Source organism: Ctenocephalides felis, unplaced genomic scaffold, assembly GCF_003426905.1.
Source record: "Ctenocephalides felis isolate EL2017-DRISC unplaced genomic scaffold, ASM342690v1 CF-g0.4_SCAFFOLD_03572, whole genome shotgun sequence".
Classification (NCBI taxonomy): Eukaryota; Metazoa; Arthropoda; class Insecta; order Siphonaptera; family Pulicidae; genus Ctenocephalides; species Ctenocephalides felis.
In genome coordinates, this window is record NW_020539726.1 from 33,280,618 (window position 1) to 33,302,577 (window position 21,960).

The 21,960-nt window shown below is 29.0% G+C and overlaps 1 non-coding gene across 1 annotated transcript; it reads right to left on the bottom strand.

Annotated features, from left to right (window-relative positions):
- Positions 1–215: 215 nt before the first annotated feature.
- LOC113388639 lies at positions 216–324 on the bottom strand. Its single transcript, XR_003368190.1, has one exon. It is a non-coding gene; the product is annotated as a U6 spliceosomal RNA (small nuclear RNA).
- Between the last annotated feature and the right edge of the window lie 21,636 nt (positions 325–21,960).

The following is a 21,960-nucleotide window of genomic DNA, read 5'->3' on the forward strand; positions in this document are numbered from 1 at the left end:
AATTTTTGACGTGGATAGATAGTTACTCCGGTTGTGCCACATTTTGATCAGCAATAATTTAGGCAGTTAATTCACCAGGAGAAAAGTAAATTTAATCGAAGTTTGAACATACGCCTACGTGAAAATATTGGAACTCTTAGTTCTAAATTTTTAATTCACTTTTATACATTTTTACTGTATATGTGGAAGATCTTTATTTTTGCAAAATTTCTCGAAAAAATGTGGAACGCTTCACGATTTTGCGTGTCATCCTTGCGCAGGGGCCATGCTAATCTTCTCTGTATCGTTCCAATTTTAGTATATGTTCTGCCGAAGCAAGAAAACTACTCGAACAAAGGAATTTGTATTTATACTTAAACGGGCGAACTATATTGCGCAGCGCGAGGTTGCATTTAGGCACGCGCGCGCTATCTATCGTGGCAAAAATCCAAATATGTGAGATCTCTTAATTTATAAATATGTTCTTAATTTATAAATATGTTCTTAAGTACTTTTTATTCGATATTTTAAATATTTTCCATTTGATTTATTAAATATTCACTATTAAAATATAGTGATATATATTCTATTAAGTATATAGAAATATCAGTATTTACTCTATAGTAGCTGTTATATTCTGGAATATTCTGAATGTCCTAGTATGACTAATTGTAATTAAAAGTATAACTAGTAGTGTATGAAATCGTGCCTTAAGGCAAATTGCTGGAACTTCCCGCATCGTAACAAAATATTCGAGAAACTTCAAATGTTTGCAAATAGATTATTATAAATATTGTAACTTGCATTGTTCTTATTTTATATACAAAATGTATGAAATTATGAATTAGACAACATTTATATATGTTTACAGTAAAGAATTTATTCAACTACATTTTTTCAAAGATAGTATTGAGTTATAATAAGTAATTTAAAAATTCTTAATAAAAATAACGAAAAATGTCTTTCAAAAATATTTTAAAAATATAAGCAAATAATTTACAATATTTTTGTCTAAGAAAATGTTTTATAGTACTTGTTCAGCTACAATTTTTTAAAGACAGTATTTAGTTATAATAAGTAATTTAAAAGTTATTAATAAAAATACCGCTTTTGTGCCCTACAAAGTTTTACACGTATCAATATTAAGTATTTTCAAAAATATTTTAAAAATGTAAGCAGGAAATTTAAACAATTTTTGTCTGAGAAAGTGTTTTAGAGAATTTATTCAGCTACTATTTTTTGAAGACAGTATTTAATTATAACAAGTAATTTAAAAGTCATTAATAAAAATATAAACTTGTTGTGTATGGCATCGTGCCTTAAGGAAAATTGCTGGAACTTCCCGTACTGTAAAAAATTGTTCAAGGATTATTAATTTTTTTCAAATAGATTATTATAAACACTGTAACATTGTCTAATATTTATAAGGATTATATAAATGAATCACAAAGTCAAAAATATTTATTTAAAGTTAAAGAATATAAGTGAGCTTTAACACTTTAGACATAATTAAAATTAAGATCTGAATGATTTTCGGTATACAAAAAAAATCGGAAATTAAATTAAAAAAAAAAAAATCCCGAAAAGCAATTGTTTCGTCAATACAAGCAGAAAGTTTTTTAAATCATTTTAATTCAGACGTTTAGTTCTCTCAAAAACTGCCATTTTTTGCACATTTAGCTCTGTATCTCCAAAATGGCTAGACCTGCTTGTGCCAAAAACTAATCACCAATTCTCCCCATCATTACTAATTGAATAATCGTTGGATCATTTAATTCGGATGCTCCGTTCTCTCAAAAACTTGATTTCTATTTTCTGTACTCTTTTTTATTTATTCTTTCTTTTTTTTTAATTTAAAATTATTTTATTTCATAATACATTTATCAGATAATGTAAATTATTTTAAATATAATGGCTACTAAAAACTGTAAATATTTAAATATTTAAAAAAAATATTTACAAATAAAGATTTTAAGATTTGTCAATTATTGCTACAACTATATTATAAAACGTCAGAAATTAATCCAACAAAGAGCAAATTTAATATAAATTTAATAGTCGTTTGATTTGTCATATTCTCCCTCTTCTTGTGTGTATCCACTGGTACTATTGCCATTACTTTCTAGAATTTTATATTTTTCTTCATTTTCATCTTTATATTTTACAGCATTTTCATTGTAAGTTGAGGTGTACTGTGTATAATCTGGATAATCATCAAGAGGTTCATCTTTGCTCCTTATCTCCGAAACTAGTGGTCCTGCCTTTGCCAAAAACCAATCAGCACATCTTCCTTTCAATAGGGATCGAATGTTTTTCGAATCATTCTAATCGGTTCATTCGAGCGCCCGAAAACGCGGACAAAAAATTGTATCCACACATCCATTTTTTTTAAGATATGCCAAAATGTTCAGAAACTTCTAAAACGTAAAAATATGCAAAATTACATTCGGTTTTTGCACGATTACAATAACACCCTACGGGAAGTTAAAAAAAATATATTTCATACAGATTTAAAATAACGAATCTTGATCCAAATAAGACGCTCCTTTATCCTTCCATATGGAACATTTAAATTTCATTCACAACAATAATAATAGTGTTATTCGATTCCTCTCATTCTGTGTTCTTGGAACCTTGGAGACACCTGCTTGCTTCGTTCGAGTTCGAGTTTGAATTTTAGTTTCAGCAGTTGGTTTGGCTTGGCTTGTCTTTGCCCATCTTTGCCTTATTCTTAGTTAGTTTGTCGAAGCGATCGTCGCAGGCAAACACACGGCGCGGACAACGGGAAGACCGGCGCGGCGTCTGCTAATGGGGACACTGGAGGAAAAATTACTCACAAGGATGGTAATGGTTGAAAATATTTATTCATGTTTTTAGGTCAAGTATTTTTATGTATTTTTATGATTTTATTAATTTCAGAGAATTTTTAAACTAGGGGTATGGCATTGTGCCTTAAGGCAAATTGCTAGAACTTTCTGTACCTAAATTAAATATTCAAGAAAAAAAATCAATAAATATTGATCACTGATTAATAACAATTGTTTTAAATAGATAATTATAAATACTATATTTTTATCGTTCATATATCATATATATCGCAACGATCTTATCGCTCAAAACACTTAGGAATGTTTACATTAACAAGAGATGCCGAACAAATCCATCTGAGGATATTTTTCTCACGATTAGAATAACGCATATGAAATGTATACATTTTTAAACTAAATTTAGATTTAAAATTTATATATGAAGATAAAAACGTTGTATATTTCTGAAAATTTTGAAAAAAAAATGTTCTGAAAATTTTACAATTTGTTTGTTGAACTGTGAACTTTATAAATTAAAAATCTTGGTACGTAACCCAACAAAATTGTGAAAAAAATAAAAATTAATATTTAAAAACTTTATCAAGTATCTAATAATTTATATGCATATATCTAATGATCATTTTAGACCGCCAAATATCATTTATTTTTACATTTTTCTCTGTATCTCCGAAACTAGACTCTCCCAAAAATGTATTCAGTTTTTCATTTCGACAATACAAGTAAAATGTTTTTTGAATCATTTAGATCGGATGCACCATTTGGATTCTTTCAACAACTTAAGGATAATAAGAGAATACTAAATAATAGATAGAACATACATTTGCATAGTACATACTAATTATCGTTCAGTTAGTTTCACAATTCCTGAATATCATATCTAGAGATTTATGTGGATTCGTAAACATTTTAGATAAATGATTGGTAAAAATCATGCTAATGTTAAACTGAACCCGTAAATAAGATGTTTAGTTACATCTTTCAATGCATCAGAACGTAATCAAAATATTTCTAATTATAAGCTAAACAAATTCTTTTTTGTACTATTAAGAATAATTTTTTAAAGAACTCACCAGAATTCCTTTGAGTCATGTTGTGACTGCACCAGTAAACTCTTCACAATTGTTTCAATTTTAACTTAAGATCATCTGCAACATAAAATTAATCGGTAAGTATAAGGACAATTAATTTACTATTTATTATTAACTTCATATATACCATTAATAAAATGTTAAATAATAGTGAGCCAAAAATGGGTATTTGAGACAATACTGGAGAAACTGCTCAAAAATATTAATTGCTTCCTATTTTTACAGTATAAATATTTGAAAAAATACCGAAAATTAATAGAAATTATGAAGCAAAATTCGTACAAAGCAAAAAAAAAACATTTGAAGAATTATATGATGGTTAGTAAAAAAAATTATTAGTTTAAAACCGTAAAACGTAAAATGAATGATATAGTTGAAGTAAAAAACTAATACGAGATAATTAATTATAATCAAATTATTTATCTTCATAAAGTTAAAACTATTCAATTTTTATATTTTAAAGATCTATTACTTCAATATATAAGATGTGAGTGATTAAAAAAAACTAAAAAAAATTACAAATATGTAATGATGTTTTTAGAAATCAATATACAATTATGAAAAGGAGTCAGACAATCTAGAAAATAATTAACTAGGTTCTTTTTTAAAAAAAATTAAAAATATATTAAAAAATTTCAAACATTGACGTTTCTAGATATAAATTATCTCAGATCTCTATCATTTTTTGCGTACAGCTCATCATAGTGTAATGGATAAGAATGCGGGCTAGCACAAACTAATCCCGGGAACGATCATAATTTTGACCAGCTGGATATCAAGCAGAATGATATAAAATTGCCACTCAAACTTAAATATGTCAAATATAACCTCAAGTGAAAATTGTCTTTAATGAGCATTGGTGTAATACATATACGTCAACATTGTTATACATACATATATAATATATATATAGTCTAGACATAAAAAGGAAGTGTTCGACCGCTTAGTTGACCTGCGAAAGGATAGATATGCAGAAAAAAAATGAAGGTTACTTATATACATAAGTGTATTTAATTTACTCTTTTTATTTGACATCAGCTCTCCTACTAAACACCGTTCGCTCATTCGTTTCGTAAGCGGTAAACACGAATAAATTCTACCTACCTTTACTACCTACGATGCCTACTAGGTATGTCCACTTTTTCGGTTATATGGAAACGAAAAATCGATAATAAAATTAATACAAAAGGCAATAATTTAAATAACTAAAATTTAATAATTTCAATTGTATAGTTTCGAGAATAAAATGCATCTTACCACTCGAAAACAGAAATACATACGAGTAGATTAGACCATTGTAAGAATGTAGCTAGTGGTGTATGGCATCGTGCCTCAAGGCAAATTACTGGAACTTTCCGTACCTCAATTTAAAAATTTTAAAAACTTCGAAAAGAAATATTAGATTTTTTTTGAAAATTTTGAATTTTTTTAACATTTCGAAGACATTTGAAGAATTTGAATATAGAAAAAATTGCCTCTAGAAATACTGATGCTTTCTTGAAATTTTTGAATTTTTTTGACAATTTTTATACTCATTCATATCGGTTGATTCAAATTAAATATATCTTAATTTCGACCGCCAAATGGCTTTTTTTCAACTTTTTTTGTGGATCTCCGAAACTGTTGGAAATGCCTTTGCAAAAATGTAGTAAAAGTAGAATGCACAGTTCTCTCAAAAATTTGATTTCAATTTTTTGTACTCTTTCTCCGTATATCCGAAACGGCTGGACCAACTTGTACAAAAATTAATCCGCACGTTTCATTATCAATAGAAATCGAATGCTATCAATAGAAATCTTAAATTATTCAAACCGGTTGAACGTTTGAATAATATAATGTATTGAAATCATCTGTTAAAACAAATTTTCAACTTTATTCAAAAATCGTATAATAATTTTGAAAAAATCCTACAAAATCGATTTTGTCCATCTGTATCGATTATGTTCTGGACACCTTTAGTAACTACCATTCGAAACAAGCAGGCGACGTAAGGCAAGGCGACGGCAACGTAAAACGCAAGGCAAGGCAAGGCGACCTCCGAAGAGCGTCATAACAGTAGTCCTTCTAGTGGAGGGGCGATCTGTTAGCGGTAAGACAACGAACGACGAAATACCCAAGACTAAGCCAACTGCCAACTGCCGACTGCCATCCGTTCGTCCAAATGCGATTGCATTTACCGCCTCTTACCGTCCCGTCCCGTCAGGCGTCAGTCGCCGCTGGATTGCGGACGGTAACGGTCGACGGGCGGGAAGGGATTTTAAATTTTTTTTTTTTTTGTTGTATTTTTGTTGAGTACAGTCATTAAGTAGAAAGACGAGTGTTTCAGTGTTGGATTTAACAGTTGGTAAGTTGGCTTGTAGGAGGGTAATGATAAACCATATGCATATTTTTATGCAGTGTTAAATATATATTTTCTCAATGATAAACTGTTTTTATTTTTTTCTATTTGGGGCAAATCTTCAAGTAATTTTCGTACTCATTTTCGAATTTATATGTAATACACATTTATAATACAGGGTCTGCCAAATAACACATTATTTAAAAAAATTATTAAAATATCTACTGAATATTCTCTCAAATTAATTTCCCCGAGGTTAATTATATAAAACGGGTAGTTTATCCAAAATGAACATTTTAGCATATCTTCACGTTTTGAAGAATATTTTGACATACCTCAGAAAAAATGAATGTGTGTGTATGTATGTATGTATGTGTGTGTGTGTATGTGTGTATGTATGTATAAATGAATACAATTTTTCGCATTTTTTCGTAAAAATATTTTACAATTGAAAATAATACAGATTTCCAAAATTTTAATTCGGTACGGGAAGTTTCAGCAATTGCCTTAAGGCACGATGTCATACAATACTAGTTAGTTTGAAATTACTTCGAACTTCTATTAAATTCATTCGAATGATTGCCTCGGTAAAAAAGTAAGACCAATGGTTTTCGATCTTTTCTATTTGTAGCATATCCGTTAGTAATATTGGAACTACTTTTTGGAACTCACATTTAATTTTTGTAATATTATTATTGAAAATTAAAATTAACTAGTAAATATATAAGCATATACAAACCAGTTGTTGGGTCAACGTTTTCCCATTTTATAAAAATACGCTATAAAACACATATTTTTGTAAAATTAAGCGTCAAAGATCAGATTTATACTGTTTAAAGTCCACTTGCATATTATGATTTTCAAATCAATGGTTTTCAATCGTTTGTATTTTGTAGTAAATTTTACACTGCTCATTTATATGTGTATATTAAAATCATTAAAAAAATTAAATATGATTGGCAAATGTAAAACGATTGGTAGGAATTTTATGGATCAATGTTTTCCTTTTTTAATTAATATTTTGATAATATTTAGGTATCTAGATAAAATTTTCAAGTCTTCATTTCGAAAATAAAATTTTCCCATTGATTAAAAACTTTCCTTTGATATCTAAAGTCTAAATTTTCAACTAGTAATTATTTATTTTTTTTTACTTGGAATAAAATGGATCAAACTTAAATTATTTGATTTAAAAATATCGATCATTTAAAAAAAAAGAATTCTTTTGAAAGTTTTCAAAAATTTGAAATTTTTTGAAAATTTCAAATTTTTGAAAAAAATCGTATTTTTTGAAAAAGTAATTATTTTGAAAAATTGCCAATTTTTTCAAATTGACTTTTTTGAAAATTTTGAAACCCGTTCAAGTCGGTTAATCCATAATGTCAAAAATGACGAGAAAATTTGTTTGAATTATATAAAAAAAACTTAAAACAATATAAATCTCGGTACGGAACCCAAAAAAAAAATGAAACAATTATAAACAAAACAAATTATACTTTTTAAAATATCTGAAAATTTGATGTGCATATGTCTAATGATCATTTTTAACCACCAAATTGCATTTTTGTAATCTTGTTTCCTGGATCTCCAAAACCGCTGAACTTGTCTTTCCAAATAACCAATTGTTCACTATTTAATACAAGTGATATATTTTTTGATTGATTGCAATCAGATGAACCGTTGTTGTATCAATAATCAATATTTGATAATAAATTTAGAAATTTGGGTTTATAATTTTTTTCTGTTTCAAAATGACATACATTTTTGATAACACTACTTCATAATATTTCATATATCATCAAAATTACTGAATGTCTTCCTTTTTGTAAAGACAGATTGTAATTCAATAAAGAGAATAAAAAAAAACTGCTTCATAATAGTTTACAGATAATTCATTACTTTCATAAATATAGACATAAATTCTGTACATAATATTTCCAGAACAGATGTTTTCATCACTGTAAATAGTTTTATTATTTTTATTATTACCAGTACGTATAATTATTATAAATGTCCCGAAAGATAAGTTTATGATTTTTGCAAAAAAATCCTATTTGCCAATTTGCCATTTTTAGACACTTTTTAGGCATTTAGAACTCGCTTTTACTTAATAGTAATCAATTACAAAAAAAATTCGTCCACATTTTAGCCAAAAATCCTATTGCAATTGTAAAATATCATCTGTCACGTCGTTTCTTCGTAATTCATGTTGATTTTTTTGGCATTTTGATGAAATTTTATATAACGATAAATTTCGTAGTCTGAAATAATATACTAAAATATTATAGGCTTACGATAAGCGGTTAAAATATAAATATTCACAAAAGTTTAGAATTTCGTTACTTTAGAAAATACATTTTTAGAACACGAAGTAGATGATATGAAATGCACAAATTAATTTAATTTATACATTTACAGATATTATAAGTATGTTTGAAAGACACCAATTGGAAATCGCATTAATTATTTTTTAGTAAAACCGATAATTGTGTTTTCGAAATGAACATTTTACCTAAACAGTGGAATTCGAATCCCAATTCTTATTGTTGAAGATGATTATATCGAGTATCGAGTATCGAGAATCTCATGCAACTTGCCAAGGCAAAATGCCACTTATACCTAGTTTCTTTTTATTCTAGATTAAAAAATCGCCTTCTAATGATAATGGCAGATTTTACCGCCTTGCTGATCGCCAAAGTGCGATCGAATGAACTTTTGTACGACATGGAACATCCTCAGTACAAAAATGCAAAACTTAAAGAAGCCATCTACGAGGACATTGGAAAGCAACTTAACACCACAGGTGAGTCGACAATTTTTGAAAAAGATAATTTTTAACAAAAGAAAAAAATGGAAAAGAATCAGGTGTATGTCAATCACACCGTCGATGATATTGACAGGTTGTAAAAATATTCGGACGTAACCCGTAATTTTTTTCGAAGATTTGTCAGCAGCAAAATGAAAAAAAAATTGTGCAACTGTATGAGACAACTTTATTTTATAAATTTCATTATATCATGTGTCTATTACCATTGCCCAGGTGAAGATATCAAGAAAAATGGAAAAACCTGCGCGACACTTACACGAAACATCTGCGAAGTCAAGCTGGCCATCTGGCAGCAAAGAACTACAAGAACTGGCCCTGGGCCAAACACATGGACTTCGTTAAGCCTTTCCAGAGCAGTGTCAATAATGCTGCAAATAACGCCCAAAAAGAAAAAGATGCCAAAACTATGAAATGCGAATCTATGGAATCTGCTGAAGAACATGCCGCCACTTTTGATGAATTGCAGTTACCAGAATTCGATGAGGTAGGGTAAAGGATAAATTGTTTTTGGATATATTTTTGTATACATGATACTGCATATTTTTGTGCTAACAAATTTGTGGTGATAAACTATTTTTTTTTATTTTCAGGAACAACTACCTTGCTATCTTCCCAATGAGCAACCTGTAGAAGTAGAACTTCATGAAGCCAAAACTCCTTGTGGAAGTGACATACCGAATTATTTTAAAAGAATGCAACCCACAGGTAATAAAAACTTATCTAATTTATATATTTAAAATTTAATTTTTTTATCACGTGATAAATAATTAAAAAAAGTGAAAAAATCCTTCCAAATGCACACTCCAAAGGTTATTATCGTTTATAACCAGGATTTGCGAATGAGATATGTATAGATAGAATTTTTCTTAATTTAAACTTTTGTTAGAAAACTTGTCGAAATTGAAAATGTATCTCCTAATAGACACTTTGAATAATGATATATTTAAATTACAAGATTGTAGTTCGAGTAGTGCGCCCTGTAGAGCTCTTTAAAAATGTTAATCTTCCGAAAAACATATCACCCATAGATTATTTACAATCGCATTTTACATATGAGACATCTATTGACAAAATCTTTTTTAATACAAAATTTTGTTAGAAAACTTGTTAATATTAAAAATGCATCTCAAAATATACACTTTGAATTTTTATATATCTTAATTAAAAGATTGTAGTACAAGCGGTGCGCCCTGTAGAGCTCCTTGAAAATAGTAATCGTCCGAGATACATTTCAGCCATATAAGACATGCTTAGATGAAATCTTCCTTAATTCAAAATTTTGTTAGAAAACGTATTGAAGTTAAAAATTAATCTCATAAAAGACACTTTGAATTTTGATATATCCGAATTTCAAAATTGTAGTACAAGCGGTGCGCCCTGTAGAGCTCTTTGAAGTTGATCAATTATTGTTTATTAGCACATATTACATTTAAGACATCTATAGACGAAAACCTTTTTCATTCAAAATTTTGTTAGAAAACTTGTCAAAATTAAAAATGTATCTTATAATTGACACTTTGAATTTTGATATCTCTGAATTTCAATATTGTAGTACAGCGGTGCGTCCTGTGCAGCTCTTTGAAAATCGTAATCTTTCGAGAGACATTTCAGCCGACATGCGTAGATAAAATTTTCCTTAATGCAAAATTTTGTTAGAAAACTTGTCGAAACTAAAGATGTATCTTATAATAGACCCTTTGAATAATGCTATTTTTAAATTACAAGGTTGTAGTGTAAACAGTGCGCCCTGCAGAGCTCTTTGAAAATGTTAAATTTCTAAGACTCATTTCACCCATAAACCACACTTTACATATAAGACATCCATAGATAATTTTTTTTTTAATTCGAAATTTCGTTAGAAAACTCTTCAAAATTAAACATGTATCTTATAATAGACACTTTGAATTTTGATATATATTAATTACAAGGTTATAGTACAAGCGGTGCGCCCTGTAGAGCTCTTTGAAAATAGTAATCATCCGAGAGACACTTCAGCAATACATATAAGACATGTATTGATAAAATATTTTTTAATTCAATATTTCGTTAAAAAACTTGTCGAAATTAAAATTTTATCTTGTAATATACACTTTGAGTAATGTTATATCTGAATTTCAAGGTTGTAGTACAAGCGGTACGTCTTGCAAAGCTCCTTGGAAATGTTAATCTTCCGAGAGTCATTTCACCCATAAACCACACTTTACAAATAAGACATCTATAGATAAAATCTTTTTTAATTCAAAATTTTGTTAGAAAGCTTTTCGAAATTAAAAATGTATCTCATAATAGACACTTTGAATAATGTTATATCTGAATTTCAAGGTTGTAGTACAAGCGGTGCGCCCTGTAGAGCTCTTTGAAAATGTTAAATTTCCGAGAGTCATTTCACCCATAAACCACACTTTACATATAAGACATCTATAGATAAAATCTTTTTTAATGCAAAATTTTGTTAGAAAACTTGTCGAAATTAAAAATGTATCTTATAATAGACACTTTGAATTTTGATATATTTAAATTACAAGGTTGTAGTACAAGCGGTGCGCCCTGTAGAGCTCTTCAAAAATACTAATCTTCCCAGTAAGTATTTTATCCTTTATTATTTTTTTATCCCTTAGGTGTATAGAAAATTTAGATGGCACCGAACACATTTTTCTCGGTTATGCAAAATTGTTGAAAAATTTTTCTGCCAGAAGACAAGCTACTGTTAAGATGAAAATCGCGAAATTGATGTTAGATGAAGAATTAGCTCATCTGGATGAACTTGCTGCATCTTCAGATAGATTTAAAGATGATATTTATCAAATGAAAATTAATCATAATAATAGCTGATGGGAAAATGATACAGAAAAGGCATTCCACACAAAATTAAAAAAAAATCTTTATTTGTTTTGAATGACTTTAAATCATGAGTAAAAAATCGACTTAATTTCTTTTCAACTATATTTTTAACATTTTTGTTTGTAACAACTAGCTTTTCCAAAAATAATTTTATTTAAATCTTTTTATCAATTTTATTTTTACTTTTTTATTAAATGTCCTCAAAATATTGTTTTAATTAGCATTATTAAAATATTGGCATTATTATGAATTTAAAATCGAAATATGTATATATCCTAAAATAATTAATCAATATTTTTGAAAATTATTAGAAGACTTACAATTTTTATTACAACATTCCCGAATATTAAATATTTATTTTAATGTTCACAAATATTTTTATACAAGTATGAAATTAGTATATAAGTTTGTAATGTAAGTTACCAAATTAATTTTGTAAATAAATTTTATATTTTTTATAATATAAAAAGTGTTTAGTTTTTTGATGTCCCTAAAATATATTTATTTTTCAGAAAATTCGATTTTGCAGTTTTTTTATCTCAATGTTAAAAGTTATTCTGAATAGTTTGAAACCAAAATTAGAGAAAATATTTGAAATATTTTTTTAAAGTAAAACTAAAATGCAACGGAAATAACGTTACGCCACAAATATTGATTGCCATTGGCTATCATTGTGTGATGTGATTGGTCAAGATCCTCTTGTTATTTTTCATCAACGTTTTCTCAAAAAACGACTAAACCGATTTTTAAATTTTAAACACATTCGATGAAACTTTATACGGATTAGCGTTGCTTATTTTTATACGAAGATCGGCCAAACCGTTTCTTTAGAATCAGCAGAAAAGTACAAAATTTTACGTACATGTTTGAGCAAACAATCCTTAACCAAAATTGAAAAGTTAAAAACTTTGAGAAAGATACTAATTAATAGTACATTACCAATTCCCTATTACAATTAAAAGAAGTCGTTCCCGAACAAATTAATGTGGAAATGGATCGATTTACATCAATGGACACCCAATTACAATTTGCATTCAAATTGCTGCAAATAATACTTGGGGAATGAAATTTTCGAAGATATTTATAGAAAAGAAACCATTTTAAATAGATATTAATACAAATTTACATTGTCGGCTGTTTTATATAAGAATAACAAGTTTTTAAATAAAGTATCTAGGTTAAAAGAGATGTGAAAAACGAAATGTCTGTACATATTTAATCCCCTAATCTTAAAATTTATTGTAGTAACAGATAAAAGATGTGAATATTTTACATGGTGCAGATTATATTATTAAAATAATATTAAAAATATTATTAAAATTATACAAATTTTATATTGCTTTATATTTGTCAAAATCAACTGTATTAAAAAGGCACAAATAATTTTTATTAATTTTACCTTATTATTACATACACCGTTTACACGTTATGAAAAATTTTATATGAAAATATTGTAAATGTAAAATATTGCTTAATTCAAAAAAAATTAACGAGATTATTTGTCCAAGCAAGAAACACATTTTTCTTATGTTATTGTAAGAAATATATAAATTTTTTACACTAAATGTTAAACCTATTTTTTTAATAAGCTCAGTGAAATTACAAATTATTAACCAAGAATCTCCAAACAAAAATCCGCATGGAATGTGTAAAAAAAGACAAATTTATGGACAACTATAGACTACACAGAACAAGGCACTGAGACTAGCACTTGACTAATTTATAAGAGAAATAAACCTATTTTTATCATAACGGCATTACAAATTATTATCCAAAAACCTTCAAATAAAAAGCTGCATAAAATGTGTCCAAAAAGAAGAATTTACGAAGACTACAAACTATACAGAACAAGGCACTGAGACTAGCACTTGACCAATTTGCAAGAAAAATAAACCAATTTTTTATCATAAGGGCAGTAAAATTACAAATCATTTTCCAAGATCCTCCAAATGAAAATCAGCATAGAATGTGTCAAAAAGGACGAATTGACGAAGACTACAGACTACACAAAACAAGGCACTGAGACTAGCACTTGACCAATTTACAAGAGAAATAAACCCATTTCTTCATCATAAGAGCAGTAAAATTACTTACGAAGACTACAGACTATACAGAACGAGGCACTGAAACTAGCATTTGACCAATTTACAAAAGAAATAATTTGATATGGCAAACACGCTATGCCACACCATACCCTGATCAATCAATTGAATCACACTATTATTTTAATTTTTTTTCTGGGAGAAATGTCGAATTTTTTTTTGTTACATAAATATAATATACTGTTTTTCCATATTACATAAAACACTATTACTAAAAATATGTCTTAATAATTTTTTTTTTTGAAAAAATGTCGAATGTTTTCTATTTTGTTACATAAATATAATATACTGTTTTTCTAAGAGTACTGATATAAAATATCTGATAATACTCAAGGAACAAGACAACTTATGTACCATTCAGTCTTTATGTATTGTTTATTTTACAAAAATCTGCCATAATCAATAATATGCAATAATTAAGCAATATGATTCTTCACACTTCAAAACCATTTTAAAACTCACAAAATTTACAGAAAAAATCGCATAAATAAATTATTGTACCTGAAGTTATTCAATCATAATAATAACTCAATATTTCTAAAACCCACAAATCATTCCCTTCCTTTCCTTCTAGCTCTCACACTATGTAACCACCTCAACTAATTTCAACCAAGGCCATTTACTTTAATTCGCATTGCTAAATATATCTATAAAAGTAATTCTTTCTTACAATTAGTAATAGGGAATTGGTTCTTTTTTCGAAACGTTCAATTTTGAATTCTGTCCCTGACTATTTAAACGTTTTAAATTGTATGCAATTTGCCGTGAAATCGGTACGATAAATTCTATTCAAGGTTTGATGGAAATAGAAGAAAAAATTGGATGTAGTAAAGCGGAGTTGAAAGAGGTAATTCAGTAATTTTTTGCTACAATTTTTTGTATTAATTCAACACTATACCACACATTTTGTAGGAATTTTGACTGCAATAATTTTTAACATTACATATTTATTAACAAATAGTTAAACTATACAATTACAAAACTAGTTACTACTCCAGTCAATGGAGCGTTTTGGGTCTAATTTTTTTACTGTGCTCCAATTTTCTTGAAATTTTGGAATTCTCATCTTACCCGTTACCCCCAAGTTGTATATTTTTGGAGACATTTGCAAAAAAACTAAGAAAAACGCCAAAATATATGAATTTTTAGTACCCAGTAACTTGAAGAGTATTAGATTTTTTGCAAAACTTTAAGAGACATGTTTTTCTTATAATTAGTTATTCTATCGATATCCGACGTTATTTTGAAAAAATAAAATTGCACAACTGAGAAGGGGAGTCTAAATTGTTTTCACTTTTGAACTTGAGGGTAAGATGAACCTAATTCCAAAATTTCATGCAAATCGAAGCACAGTAAAAAACTGAAAATCCATTTTTTCTTCTTTGTTTACTGCACTATACGTTTCTTCGGAAACTTTGGGTACATAACTTTACATTTGCTTTTATTGTGTAATTTTTTTTTCTGTTATATATATATTATTTCATATGAATTTAAATCTCATAAATTTCTCTACAAATTTGTATCCAGCGATTTTCAACTTTTGAAACAAAAACATCAAAAAAATACAGTTAAAATTACAAGTATGTATATTTCTTCCAGCAAAATGTCTGGTTTAGGAATTTCTACAATTCAACCACTTTTCGTAGGCCTCTAATATTTTACTGTATCTTTTCCCAGTTCGTCCCTGTCCGTCTATGACGGCGTTCAGGCAGGCTTGGAAAGAGAGAAAAAAAAAAAGAAAAAAGAAAATTCGTGCATTTTTTTCCTTCCTGTGTCTGCTGTGTCTCTTGATATAGCTCCGACATCAAATATAGAAATTTTGAACATTAAATATATAGCAACCGAATACTGAATACTTTCTGAGCATACTCTTCTGTGTGCATGTACGTATCTTGTAGAGCAGTGGTGGCCAAAGGTAAAGAAAAATAATTTTTAACTTACAAAATCCCTCGTTACCGATTTTCAGAGTCAATAAATCTATTGTTTTGTTTTTCTTTTTGTATAATCATTTATTATTATAAACATCATGTAATTTTTTTTTTAAGAAAATTATCTTCTCCTTTTTTGTCACACTATTGTATCACACCTTTTATATTTAAAATAATTATTATTGTATTGATAGAACAGATATAAAGAAAGATATACCTGTGAATAGAAATCCAAACAAAATCGGAAGTGTTATGTACTTACAAAATTGTCATTCAAATTTATAATATATAATAATAGGCCTTACACTACATGGACCGCTTGCTAGTCGAGTACAAAATAAGTCAATGTCAAAAGATAGAAGGGGACTGTGATATCACTTAGTAAACGAGCGTTGCCGACAATCGTAGAACACTCCCGATTTATTAAATGTCATGTGTCATATATCACGTGGTTAACCGTAATGACAAAATTTGTATCTGCGCGCACATACATCAATTTTTTCTAAGGTAGACCAAAATGTTGTATATGTGTGTGTGTGTGTGAGGATAAAAATTTTCGTCGACGATTTTGTGAGCACGAATCAACCGATTTAAATAATTCAAACATTCGATTTGTATTGATGGTGGGACGTGCTGGTTAGCTTTTCCGTTTCGGAAATTCCATTAAAAGTACAAAAATGCCATTTGGCAATTTTAATAATAGGTAAAAGTTTTTGTACATTTCTATGGTTTTTGTTACAATGTTTCTTGTTTCTTGTTTCTCAATGTTTACAATTCAGCTGCGCACGATTGCTTTAAAAAAGTTAAAAATATATATCAAAATATATTAAAAAAAAAATTCAAAAACGTAATTTTTTTCTGAAAATTTTTAAAGTTCTTAAAAATGGATTTTTTTCTAAGTTTAAAAAGGGGATTTTCTAAGAATAAAAATAGGCACAAATAATTATTCATAATATTACCATATTCTTACATATTAAATTACCTATACAAAATATTATAAATAGCAATATTTTACATTGCTTAATTCAACATAAAAATTCACGATATCATTTGTCTGAGCAAGATAAACCTTCTTCTTATGTTTTTTAAAGAAATATATTTTCTTTACACTAAATGTTAAACCCATTTTTTATTATAAGGGCTTCTAAACAAAGATCCGCATAGAATGTGTTAAGAAAGTCAAACTTAAGGATACTACAGACTATACGGAACAAGGCACTGATACTAGCACATGACCAGGTTATAAGAATATAAGATAATAATTGAAACAAAAACTTTCGGCACAGAAAGTTCCAGTAATTTGCCTTAAGGCACAATAGTTAAAGCAAAATTCTGCATTAATTGAGTAAATATAATAATAATAATTAATATAATAATAATAGTAATAATTTACTTACGAGTATTTAATACTGTAAACAAAATAAATTCTGTCTATCTGGATCCTACAGTTATATGCAACACTTTACATATTTTTATTTCTTTTTCCTTTGCTACTTCTGTTTCTTCCCGTAGAGTAAGTTATTGTGATGGCAAAAAAATCGAAAATGAAAATTTTTATTTATCTTTACGTTTCAAATGTTTCTGAACATTTTGGCATACCTTAGAAAAAATGGATTTATGTGTGTATGTGCGTGTGTGTGCGGATACAAATTTTTGTCGACGATTTTGTAAACACAGATCAACTGATTTGAATAATTCAAAAAATATTTTATTTGTATTGACAATTTTAAAAAAAAAAATTAAAATACAAAAAAAATCAAATTTTTCAAATAAGTCAAATTTTGACAAAAATCTAATTTTTTTAAAGTTTTGCAAATATTTTTTAAATAATTTAGTATTCAATACTGGAATTTCCAGCAATGTGCCTTAAGGTATCTATTTCTAAGATACCTCTATTACAATTTTTGTTCTCTAAGACATCACGAGCGTTTACTCAACGAGTCAAGTTGAAGTTCAACATACATATAAAAATTTTATCCATACATACGCACATATGCCAAAATGTTCAGAAACTTCTGAAACGTGAATGCAAAAAATTTTATTTTCGATTTTTATCAAAATTTTAAAACTTTTTCCTTAACCCTGTCTTTATCCACCACCGAGACCAGTCAGTCTAGCGTACAAACATATGAGCGAGCTCTCGGCCCGGCTCAGAATTCTCCATCGTCTCGGCTCGGGCTCGGGCTCTGTTTCTCTCGGCTGTTTTGTCCTCGTCCCAGTCCCTTGATATCGAAAACTCAAGTCGAGTTCCCGAAATCCAGAATCCTCTATTTCGAATTCCGAATTCCGAATTCCAGATTCCACGTTCCACGTTCCACCATCCGACAAAACACAAAAGACGTCGACGTCAGAGACGAGGAGGAAGGAACACATTGAAATTTTTGACATTTCTTAGTTCGCATGCTGTGAAGTAAAAAACTTTCGGACGGACAGCGAAAGATTAAATGGTAGATTTTAGGAAAATTGTTATTGACACGTTCGCGGACAGTAAAAGTTTCGGCGAGGTACAATAATTGACAGTCGTGTGATTAACTTTCCGTAGGGTAAGTTATAGTAATCACAAAAAAAACGAAAATAAATTTTTTTATATATCTTTACGTTTCAGAGGTTTCTGAACATTTTGGCATACTTCAGAAAAAATTAATGTATGTGTCTGTGTATGTATGTGTGTGTGTGTGTGTGTGGTGCGGATACAAATTTTGTCGATAATTTCGGGAACACCGATCAACCGATTTGAATAATTTGAAAAACATTCGATTCGTATTAATAATGAGGCGAGCTGAGTAGTTTTTGGCAAAGGCAGGTCTAGCCGTTCCGAAGATACTTGGCAAAGAGTATAAAAAGTAGAAATCGAGTTTTTGACGGAGCGTCCGATTTGAATATTTCAAAAAACATTTTACTTGTATTGACAAGATGAACAACTGATTAAATTTTTGGGAAGGCAGGTCCAGCGGTTATGGACTCTTAATACAAATAAGTTGAAAAAAATGTCATTTGTCGGTCAAAAATGTTTATTGGACATATGTACATTAAATTATCAGATATTTTATAAAGATTTTAATAATGTGTACACATTTTGGGTATTTTTTTTAGGTTCCGTACTAAGATTTTTAATTACGGTACGGGAAGTTCCAGCAATTTGCCTTAAGGCACGATGCCATGCACCCTACTAGTTTTTAAGTTGGTTGTGATAACCAAAATTTAAGGGGTAGTCAGATTATCATATTTTAATCATTATATACTAGATGAATGCTATAGCATCCACGTCAAGTATTGCACTTCTATTTCACCCAAAATTCTTGTCCAAGCTAATTTATGCGAAAAGACAATATAATAAAAAAATATGTCAAGAATCAGTTAGTCGTTACTTGGACAGGTATAATAATTACAACTAGTGGTGCATGGCATCACGCCTCAAGGCAAATTGCTGAAACTTCCCGTACAAAATTAAATATTTGAGCAAAAAAGATTAATAATCAATAAATATTGATCAATGATTAATAACAATTGTTTTAAATATTTTCAAAGAGATAATTACAATTACTATATATTTTATAGTGCATTTATTATACAGTGACGATGTTATTGCTCAAAACACTTAAGAATGTCTACATTAACTAAAGATGCCAAATGAATTCGTCTGAGGATATATTTCTTACGATTAGAATAACGCATTTTAAATATATACATTTTTAAACTGAATTGTTAATTTAAAATTTATATTTAAAGCATTTACATTTTGTATATTTTTGAAACTTTTGATTTTTTTATTCTGAAAATTTTGAAATTTTTTTTTGAACCGTGTAAGTGAGCTTTAAAAATTAAAAATCTCAGTACGGAACCCCAAAAAATAGTATTTATTTTTAAAATCTCCATAAAATATCTGATAATTTGATGTGCATAAGTCTAATGATCATTTTTGACCTCTTCTCTTTCATCATTTTTTTTTAGTTTTTTCTCTGTATCTCCAAAACCCCTAGACCTGCCTTCTCAGAAATTTTATAAGTTCTTCATTTCATCAATACAAATAAAATGTTTTATTGAATTATTCAAATCAAATTCAAAGTGCCAAAAATTGAATTATCATTTTTGGCACTTTTTGCCCCGTATCTCCGAAACGGCTGGACCTGCCTTTGCCAAAAATTAAACAACATCTCTTCCCATCAATAGGAATCGAATGTTTTTTGAACCATTCAAATCGGTTGATCGGTGTTCCTGAAATCGTCGATAAAAAATTGTATTTGCACATACATACATACACACACGCACACACACACATACATCCATTTTTTCTGAGGTATGCCAAAATGTTCAGAAACCATTGAAACGTGAAAATATGCATAAATTTGAATAATCACAATAACTTACCGTACGGGAAGTTAATAATTTACATTGAAATTTGAATGCTATAGCATTCATACTATTATGCTTCACAATGAAAATTCAATAACTCATCTGCATTTTTTTAAATAAATGACTGGAGTATTTTGAATAATAAAATTTAATGGAAAAAAGTTTCTTCAGTAGTCGAAATTTAGTCAGTTTTTAAGGAGAACCTAAAATTTGAAGTTCAGAAAAATTCGAGTCCCAAAGTGTAAAGTTTTGTAGTTCTTAAATAGATGTTTATTATTGCGATAGTCCAGCAGTCCGGGCAGTTCGGCAATTCGATAGTCCGACAATCCAAAAACCCAGAAATCCATAGTTCGCCGGATTTTCAGAATGCCGGTCTATCGAATGCCGGACTGCTGGACTGTCGGCAATTAGAAACTTCTGCGAGCTTATAATTTTGAATAATCAGAAAAACGGAAATTAAGTCTACCTTTATGGATCAAGTTTATCGTTTACACAGAGCGGGAAGTTCACGCAACATGTCTTAAGGCTAAATGCCACTTACACCAGTTTTTTATTCAATTAAACAACAAATCTAACTAAAAAATTTCTGAAAAATTATTTTTTTCCCAAAAGCAATCGTTTTGTCAACACAAGCAGGAAGTTTTTTTGAATCATTAAAATCGGATGTTTAATAGTTCTCTCAAAACCTGCCATTTTTGCACATTTTGCTCGGTATCTACGAAACGATTGCTCCTGTCTATGCCAAAAACTAATCACGACTTCTTCTCATCATTACAATTTGAAAGTTTTTCAGATCATTCAAATCGGATGTTTCGTTCTCTCAAAAACTTGATTTATATTTTATGCACGTTTTGCTCTTTATCTCCGTAACGGCTGGGCCCGCCTTCGCCAAAAACTAATCAGCACATCTCCCTATCAATAGGATTCGAATGTTTTTTGAACCATTCAAATCGGTTAATTCATGCGCCCGAAAACGTGAACAAAAAAATGCGGACAAACAAAACACACATACATCCATTTTTACTGAGGTATGCCAAAATATTCAGAAACCTTTAAAACGTAAAGATATATAATAATTTTTAATTTCGATTTTTTTGCGATTACTATAACTTACTCTACGGAAAGTTAACAAATAACAAACACTCAAATAATTTTATCTAACAAAAAAATAATTAAAACTCGTGACCTTAATTTTTCACCCCACTACAGATCGAAAACCTTCAACCATCATCTTCCCATCCCTACATCCTTCTTGGTATAGTGCAGTAAAACCACTCCGTCTATTCCTTGCTTCACTCCTTATCAGAAATCCTAATACACTCCAAACTCCGAATTACTAGGACGACTGTACTCCTGCTCCGACATCAAGTACTGAAATTTCCTTCGGCAGCGCCATAGCGCTCTCGGTTCATACTTGCTGGCGCACCGTGTGTGTATATCTACATGGAACCGGCTCAGAAAGAACGGAGTTTCGGAACATGGAAGGAGTTGGAAGGAAAACCAGGAGATTTCTGGATGAGAAGTTTGTACAGTTTGGTGAATATATAGGTAATAGACGGAGAGCTGGAAGGAAGGAAGTAAAAATAAAATTATGTATAGTTTTTGTGTTTTTACCCCGTGGGTTACCGAGTGGCCTCAAGTGACACACTTCAGTTCAAAAAAAGAATTAGTGGTGT